Source organism: Argiope bruennichi, chromosome X2 (genome assembly GCF_947563725.1).
Source record: "Argiope bruennichi chromosome X2, qqArgBrue1.1, whole genome shotgun sequence".
Classification (NCBI taxonomy): domain Eukaryota; kingdom Metazoa; phylum Arthropoda; class Arachnida; order Araneae; family Araneidae; genus Argiope; species Argiope bruennichi.
Window position 1 is genome coordinate 7450924 of NC_079163.1, and position 9937 is coordinate 7460860.

The window sequence follows — 9937 nt, forward strand, 5'->3', positions numbered from 1 at the left end:
AGGAGAGCTTCGATTGTCGAAACAGTGCATTCAATGAGTTCTCTTTTTACTTTTTTAGCTCAAAATTCTCAAACCTTCTGACCTACCATCATTTCCTTCAAGGGCCAATGTTACTTTGAGCTGATAACTCGTATTTCCTGATCGTGTTGCCCTGCTAAGATTCCGAATTGTGGAAGTATTTTAAACTTAAAAATTACGTCCTTCCTTTTGTAGCGTGTCGCTAAATGAGAGATGGGACCATTAGATAATGACGTGGAAAATGCTTCGATCGAACTGAATAGTAATACATCATTTGAGTTTTTGGTTCGTAATTACATCTTCAGGTCCTGTTAAGATTCGAGACCGAGGACGTATTTGAAAGATAAACATTCTATCCTTCCGTGTCTGACATGCTTCAAAATTAGAGAGAGAACAATTAGATTAAAAAAGTAGTTTTTTTGTGAAGCCATTATTTTATTTTAATCTTTAGTCCAAAAATATGATATCTTTCTTCTGAATTAAAATTCATAGTTTGGGGCATATTTTAATTCTAACTCAAAGATTTCATCATTTTGTTCATGGCAAATTCTTAAATTGCAAGTATGAGAATCATTGAGCTTTCCTTTGTGTTGATCAAATTAAGAAGCTGGAATATTTAAATTGAAATAATTCAATTCAGCAGGAAATTCATTTACGCTCGATTGTGCACAGAATTTTGCAAAGCATAAAACAATTATGCCTTCTTTGGTTGTGAGCATAGATTAAGTTAGAGAAAAATAAGTTCATTTTTACCGAATAAGGATGTGATTATAACCTTAACAGATCTTTCCTTAACTACAGGTAATTTTATATATAATGTTGATCTCAGATTCTTATTTCTCTCTAAACTGAAACGTATCTTCCGTTAAATAAAGTCGAATGAAAGGGATTGAAATTATAAGGGGGTAAAAAGTATACTAATATTATTTTTAAATAAATATAAATCATTTATATTTACTTTGATTAAACAAAATTTGCTTCGCGTAAACTTGAATTTTGTTCATATTTTAAACATTTATTTATGTTTTATAAATAAGGATTCATCAACAGTATTATGAATTAGGTTTTTTTTCTGTAACGTCTTGTTCTAAATGTGTTGAACGAAAACTCCTCTCATGAAAAGCAGAAATCTCAGAAAAATACTTTCGAATAAAACAAAATCAGACTTTTAAGTTCGAATTGGAAACCCCTATCTTAATTTCTTAAAGATGTATTCAAATCATCTATTATTGAATTTGAAGGTAAGTAAACAAATAACAAGGCAATAAAAATTGTTACATAATCCAGTACACGATATTCGTATATGAAATATGACTTTGAACCAAAGAATGTGACATGCTGTTCTTTACGCCACTGCATGTTCTGGGGAAACATGCAGTGGCGTAATAAGAATAAGTGCCACTTGAGATATGATATGATTAGTTCGCCCCTAGTAATTGTTTAGCAAGAATAAATGGCGTCCGGGGCATGAGTTTGATCTCACATCAGATTTGGCTTTAAACAGCGGCATAAACATTCATATATTTTGTCCCATTAATGTCCCTTGCACAGGCGCCTGGAACATCTGTATCCGCTCCTTTCTAATTCATTGGAATCACGGACACTATCTTATTCATCAAATTTCATCCTATCCAGTAGGGTGGATCAAAAAAGTATCGATTTTTTTAAAAAATTGTTTATCAAATAGCACTAAGGGGCAAAAATTATCTATTAACTAACACATCACTGTTGGATTTCTTCAGAATTTTCGTATTTCGTCTTTATTTTTCCTAATAGTCTCAAAATTTTACAATTTACACAAAATTTCTTATATTTTGCTATAGTTTTAGACTAAATCTTTCGCTAAACACGTCAAAGAATTGGAGCTATACATTGTGTGGGTAGAAGCAGAAAATATTTTTCATATTATAATAATATTTCTATAGAAAAACGATTACATTCGAAACAGCAAATATCAAGAAATCCAAGAACCCTCTATCTTAATCTTGGAACCATGGTTAAAGGAATAGACGTTAATTAATAATAAGTATAAGTAATAGCAATAAGATGTGAGTTAATAATAGTATAATAGTTGTAATAAGATGCGAATTAAGTAAGTAATCATAATTACTCGCATTTTTACTCGATTGATCATCACTCAATCCCTCTTACATAGACTCGAACTTCGCAATCATCCCTTATGCAAGATTTGAAATCAAGAAAATACAATCGACCCTATTCTTCAAAATTGTGAGAAGTATATGTCTAACAGAAAGAACTTCTGCTTGAACTTAATTTGAATGCAATGATTGAATTTTTTCCTCTTATAAAGGTCTTCATGCGTTTTGCTCCGTTAAGCACATACTCAGGTTTTTCTTCAAGTTTGAAACTTTTCGACATCTTTAACTACGATTTTCAAATAGAAGGGCGTGATGGCATTTGCCGTTATGTATCCAAAACAAAATTGCGATCTCCGACTTAAAAAGAGTATAAAAATAAGAAACAGCAAACTATGCCAAAAAAACAAAAGGAGAGACAATGATATTGCAGAGGGTATTTATATATTTTTAGAATAATTTCGATTAAGAATTTTTTTAAAAGACTTACATATTTTGAAATAAAAATTTCTAGCAACAGCTTATTATAAGAAACATCTCTAGCTACTTTTAAATTTATTCTTTCAAAATGTCGAATAAGATATGTTTTGGGGCTTTCTAAAAAAAAAATATTCCTATTTCATAGTTCAAAAACATTTTGAAATGCATGATATTAAAGTTTCTAAGTTCAAAATAAGCATTATTATTAATCGGGAAAAAAAATTGCTTCTATATAGAAAGAGGGCTCTAAACGAATACCTGAAAAATGTGAGTAGTGTTTAAAATATTTCTAAAGTGAAATCACTGTTGACGAAAGAAAAACTCTCAACGCAGAAAATCAGTTGTAAAGTCTTTAAATACATATGTAGTAACAATGAGCAGAAAATGATGAGAGTGGCAAAATGATTGAGAAGACGGAAATACGGGGCGATCTACATTCAATATTCTACCTAATGTCTCTCTTCAACCAAGTAACTGGAAAAGGGAAGATATTCTTTTCTTTACATTCCATGGGCCATTCCCCTCATATCTTTGCCGCTTCAATCTGATTCCAAATGCATTTTGCCCTTGCGGAAATCTTGATGCCACTCCGATCCACTACGCAACAGAGTGCTTTCTGACTTCTTTCCACATGACAAAGCCAACACAACAAGATAAAAATTCAGAGAATGATTTGCCACCTCGAAGAAAATCAAGATCCTTTTAGATTTAAAGAACACTATTCTCAAGAGTAGTAATATGCACATTTATATTTATTTTCTGTTATTTTCGTGTTTGTACATAGCAATTCTTTATATTTGTAATTGTATTTTTATTTTTTGTCCTGTTCCTTTTTTATTATTATTATTTCTGCCCTCATTTCTAGCAGTCTTTTTTATTTATAATTTTATTATTTTTTCCCTGAATTTTGTAATCCCAAGCAAACTGTAAGTCTTTTCATGTAGATAAGCATATTTTTATCAGTTTCTCTTTGACAGTTTGCTTAATACGCCAATGCCATTTCCCATTTGAATTCCATTGCTCTCAACTTTTTTTTATCCAATATTAAAATCCCCTTACCAAATTTGAATCAATTAATGTCAGACGTTGAACAATTTGAGTGATAGTCACAGCGATGGATAGAAAAGGAGCGTCTTTTGATGTCTCTCCCATTTCGTGCTCATTACACTGTTGAAATAACCAATAAGTTAAAGTTACAGGGGCATAAAGCGGTGTTGTGTAGTAACAATGAATAAAAAAATTTACTAAGATTTACAACTTAAAAAAGTTATAAAAAGAGAAAAAAAAACAGTAATATTCATTAACTTTTGGCTTTAACATGTGGCTCAATGCAGAACAGTTTGTAGAATTCTATATGAAAACTATTTAAGAGGAGATAAATGTAAATACACTTAAAAAAGCATTGGTTTATCTAAATGACAGCAACAAAAATAAGTCTATATAATTCTAAAACGGGGTAAAAAAAATGTACAAACTTGGTTCTGTCAATATAAAGAAAGTTTTATTAAGGAGTTTATGATTATTGGAGGATTTTCTTGCAGACATGTAATTCAGAAAAAAAGGCTAACAGATCGGATATTTTTTGTCTAAAAAAATATCTCTTTACTTTAAACATGAACTAAAAGCCCCAGAAATCGTTCTAAAAATGGTAAACATTGTCTGTACTTTTTAAAATACTTTATTGAGAAGAATTACTTTATTTTTGGTTATCGTTCTTTAACGGAAGATGGAGTAAAGTCTTCTTTTTCTTCAATTCCTCACTCATGCCATACTCCAGTATATTGTCCGAAGCACTCGAAGTACTCGACTCTGCATCAGTTTCTGATTCTAAGACAGGGATTTCTCTACTGCGGAAATACCTAAATATTCAGGAGAAGTAGAAACAAAACTATTTGATTTCGTTGCAATATATGTGAAGTGAAATATATTTCTATAGCTTATATCGAAAGAGTTCGCATCCTGATTTGAAGCAAAGTCAAATATTCGCCAGAGAAAGATTTTTCAAAATTTTGATTTCGATTCATCAGAGCGGGATTTAGGATTTGACTGAGTGAGCTTTTATAAAAAAGAATGTTTTTTTATTTTTCAAAATTTGTTGCATCATTATTAGTTTTTAACTTGAAAACCGTCTAAATTTTTTTTCCTATTGTGAACAGGTTTGAAATCAGATAAATCTTGAAAAATAAAATCTACTTCATACTGCGGAATGTCAAGAGATGAATTTTTATTCATGCTGGTTTGGATGAAAAAGCATTTAAAAAGGATTCAGCTAATTTATAACAAATTTCAGAAGGTGTATAAGATTTTTGAAATGGGACATAATCAGAAGGTAACACCGCAAGAATGATTTGTGGGCATTTGTTTTCCAAAATATCTTTAATTACAGCTGCAAAAGCCGATCCAGCAGTTGATGCGTGGACTTCGCTTAGTTTGAATATATCATATACCTTTACTCACTTTTTCGATCACAACTTCCTTTTCGAATTACCAGACAGGACATCAACGAGAAAAGGAAATTTGAGGGTCTTTATAATTAATGCATTTTTTTTTCCATCGTGCATTCAAAGTTTTCGTAATCTGCTTCCACACAACCATCGCAAGTGAGAATCCCACGAAAGGAAACTTGGATGGTCCAAAACGCTGGCACTTGAAGCACCACAGACATTAGGAATAAAATGCCTGTCGGCCAATCTAGTATCCTCTACTTTAATACAATTTGGTAATTTGAGCGAATGAAAGGTGGCAATCAGATGCGTTGTCTCAATGAATTTACCTTTCTGTAGTATTGTGATACGATGCACATCAGTCACTTCCTTACTTTCCAAATTCTTTTTTTTATTTCTTCAACATATGTCCGTTACAACTCTCTGCATGAAACAACTGCCAATGAAAAATTAAAAGTGGCATAGGCCGTGATAATTACGGGAATAGATGCAAGGTTATTCAATGATCTGCTGGGCCTGCTTCCGAGAATTAATTTAGGTAAGCACGAATTAGAACGAAGCTTCTGAGATGAATCAGCATCTCCAAGATGTACCGAAATGTCTTTTTTCTCTAAAATAGGTGACATCGTATAAAATCGTTCATTTCAAGCGGGTATTATAACAACTTATTACATTATAAAACGTATCAAAATGCTGATTCAAATCAGTGATCACTACATTATATTGTCCATTGAAAGAATCAGTTTTTTTTTCCCGTACGATATGACCAAGACATTCTGGCCGGAGTTGCTTTGATAAACTACGGAGCCCAATAAGGAACGGCAATCAGTGAATCTTGACATTCTCAACTTCGACCATGTTGCTAGCCAGAACCTCTAAGCTATTAGTCACCACCCTTAACAAAAAACTCAAGAAATAACTTATTCGTGTGATCCCTAATAGATTAACCGACCAGTTGGCTAGCTATCGATCAAATTGATACAGTGGGGACCACAATACCCCATTATATACACCATCCAATGGTCGCCTGTGGCGCCAATACGCGGGATTTTTGGCTGTGCATAGAAAGCAAAAAGCAAATAAATCGGCTACAGCTTCTCATTGTGAACTCCATTGTTTGCTGTCGATGGATGGAAGAAAACAGCAGAAGCAGAAGACGTAGAGGAGGATAAACTTAAAGGAAGTAAATAGGATTGCTTATCACCTATAAAAAGTGAACTCCTGGGGGGATAAATAGCTTTATTTATTTATTTACTGCTGAAATTATACTTTGTACACTCTCCTCTGTTGGGAATATAATTACCGCCCAATACATTTAAATAGATTACGTAGGTTTTTATTACCTCCATTTGAACACATTAACCGCTTAACTGTTTTGCCCGTATGTCATACGTGCATCGAATTATCAAATTTTGATAGTTGTAAGCAAAAAATAAACCATTCATAACGATTATAATTCAATATTAAAATTACTTCGAATACATAGATAAATCAAGTATTCAATGGATTTCCATTTGAATCAAAATAAGAAAATATTCCCATAATAGAAGGTATCATCTTATTAGATAGTAAAGAAAATAAAATAGTTCAGTGTTTGTACTTGCCATTTTTATGAAAAGAAAGCACACGTTTTAAATTGGTCATCTACATAATAGACATTGCCATTTTCTCTAATAGTATATAGATCTTTACTTACTCCTATTTTTATCACTAGTTCTGCGTATTAGCATGAATTCGATTAATTTATTCTTTCTACTGTTCTTTATGTTTGAAATGTCATTGTGTCCAAGCATTTTGTTTTAATCAATATTCTTAGTTTTCCATTCAGCTCGTCTTAATGGAAGATATTGCGGCTGAAGAATCAACACCCCCCCCCCCCCATTTCTTGAACTAGAGTTAATTAAACTATTATTAATGTCCTATTTTGGTGTCAAATCCTTTATAGCAATATATTTTGCAACCTTAAATTTATGTAATTTTAGAGATATCATCATTGAACTCAGAATTAATAACTTACAGCTGTACTTAGAGATGGCAGAGTTTATTCAAATTTAATCTCTTTCCAAATTATTTTTCTTTGAAGTTTATTGCCTCTATACTTCATTTTGTAGTTTTGAAATGAATGGGAGTATTATATATATATTTAATAATTCGTAAGAAATTGTATAAAATTGATTTTATTTAATAATTTTGATAAATTCTGAAATTATCTACTGTAGAAAAAGTATTATTTTTATGTTTAATATTCAATTTGTAGTTCCTGAATATAAAATTATTTCAAGTACTCTAAAATAAATTTTGTTCCTACAGAAATATATTTGCAATTTTTGTAAAATACATGTTGCTTAAATTTTTGCAGTTGGTTTAGCTACAAATAAATTTTGAACTTGAAAAAATTTTATGTGAATACAACACGATACAATTAAATTAATAACGTGTATCATACTTATGTAAATCAGTTATTTCCTGCTCCATATCGTGCGGATCCTCCCTCATTTATGAAACCAAACAACCTGTACTTCCTGATTTAAATAAGTATAAGGAAGTCTTTATAAATGATTCGTAATTTACGTAAACTTTTTAGGTCTTCTTGAAATCCATAAAGATTAATTTCCTTTGTGTTTTATTCGGGAAGAAAGGTCAGTAGAAGAATATAAAAAGAACACTATAAACAATATGTGGCATATTGTCTGTTAGTGAACTTAAAGTTGGCTTTTTAACTTCGATCTTCTGGCATTTAATCATCTCTGCCAAGTGTTTATTTTAATTCATTTCTATTGTTTAAAAGATAATTCAAAATTAGCATATTCCAAAGAATAAAGAATTTTTTTTAAATCAAGAAACTCTAAATAATGTTAAATCGTTCAATATGATGCAGAATAATAATATTATGTTCTTCCAAATGTCTGTAAAAAATAATAATGTATTTTATAGTACATTAGTAAAAATATACTTAAATTAAACAAACGTCCATTAAGAATTTACGCTGCAACTAATAAGTTCGATATTTTAAAAATATCTTTAAGCATCAACTCACCTGTTCATAATAACATTGACAACCGTCATTCATAGTTAAATCAGTCGAAAATTACCCTTAAGTTGTTTACCTTTAAAATCCCTTTTAAAAAATTGCTTTAAGCAATAGACTTCATACCAGACCAATTTTAAGCAGTCATTTCAATTTACTTCGCTTTATAGCCTTACCCCTCCCCCTTCCCCTGTGTGTCTTAATTATCACATCTAATAAGACAAACAAAAACTGACAGAAATATTTTCCACCAATATTAAAATAGAAAAGTCACAATTCTGCTGGAAAAAATAACATAATTAGTTTTTGCAAAATAATATTAGAAAAGAAAGATTTAATATGATGTTTAAAAACGCCATAGTTAGTAAATGACTCTGAGCGCTAAATTAACTCTGAATTAACTCATAAATTAACTCTGAGCGCTAGCTTTTAAAATTAAAAATAAAATTCTCTTCGTATAATATAAAACCAAATTCGATATAAAAATGTTAAAAATAATATCATAACATTTAAGAATATAAATAGTTTTGACTATACCGTTAGTCAGAGTAATATTCACTAGATTGATTTAAATTCAAAAGCTTAATTTGATTCGAAAATCCGTTATCATCTTTAGAGTTTCACCATCAATATCAATCTGTATCGCAAAAATTTACGTAGAAACTTATGAATACTCAAAAACGTTGCAATTCACCATATTAAATATTCACAGCAGTAGATTTATGCAGACTCACGGATAAATTTTTAAGCGGAAGTAAGCAAGCAGTAGACGATAGTCAAGCATCAACAAGTACACAGACGAGCGTGGTTCCGAAAATAAAGTCAAGAAAATATTCTCAAGAATACTTAAATTTTGCTTTACCAATGCTGAAGTAAATGAAGAAGCAACGCCCCTCTGTATTATTTGCTCAAAAATGTTGGCCGCAGACAGCATGAAACCTAATAAACTTAAACGACATTTGGAAACGCTTCATAGTGAATACGTCAACAAATCCAGAGATTTCTTCGAATTAAAATCATATAAAAAGCAAAAATCATTTTTTAAAGAAATTTTGTCTGTGAATAAAAAAGCTTTAATTGAATCTTACAAAGTTTTATATAAAATAGCCAGATGTAAAAAACCTCACACCATTGGTGAAGGACTTATTTTGCCAGCAGCAATTGAGATTCTAGAAACTATGTTTGGAGGTAATTTTTCAAAACAATTGCAGTCCGCACCTGTTTCAAATGTTACTGTTGCTCGTCGAATTGGTGATATAGCTGAAGATGTACAGTGTCAGCTTCTTTCGAAGTTGCGTGACAAATTGTTTTCAATACAGCTTGATGAAGAAACAGATAGGCAATTAAATGAGCATCTTTATTACTATGTTCGATTTTGCGATAATATGTCAGTAGTAGAAGAACTTCTTTTCTGTAAACCAATAGAACTGAAAACAACGGCCCTCGCATTATTTGCTATTTTAAATGATTTTATGAACTAGGCAAACATAGAATGGAAAAATTGCGTCGGAATATGCACCGATGGTGCTTGTTCAATGTCCGGACGATTCCAAGGTATACAAGCACTTGTAAAACATAAATCGTCTCAGTATGTCTGGACACATTGCATGATCCACAGAGAAGCTTTGGCTTTGAAAGAAATGTATCCTGGTCTGAATATTGTGTTAACTACGGTTGTAACCGTAGTAAATTATATAAAAATGAGACCCCCTGAAAGCGAGAATCTTTTCCGCACTTTGTAATGACGTGGGTTCAGTACATTCAGCTTTACTATATTATTGCGAGGCAAGATGGTTATCACGTGGGAAACTTTTGCAACGTGTTTATGAATTAAGAGAAGAAATCGCCATTTTCCTAGAAAAAGAAGAAAA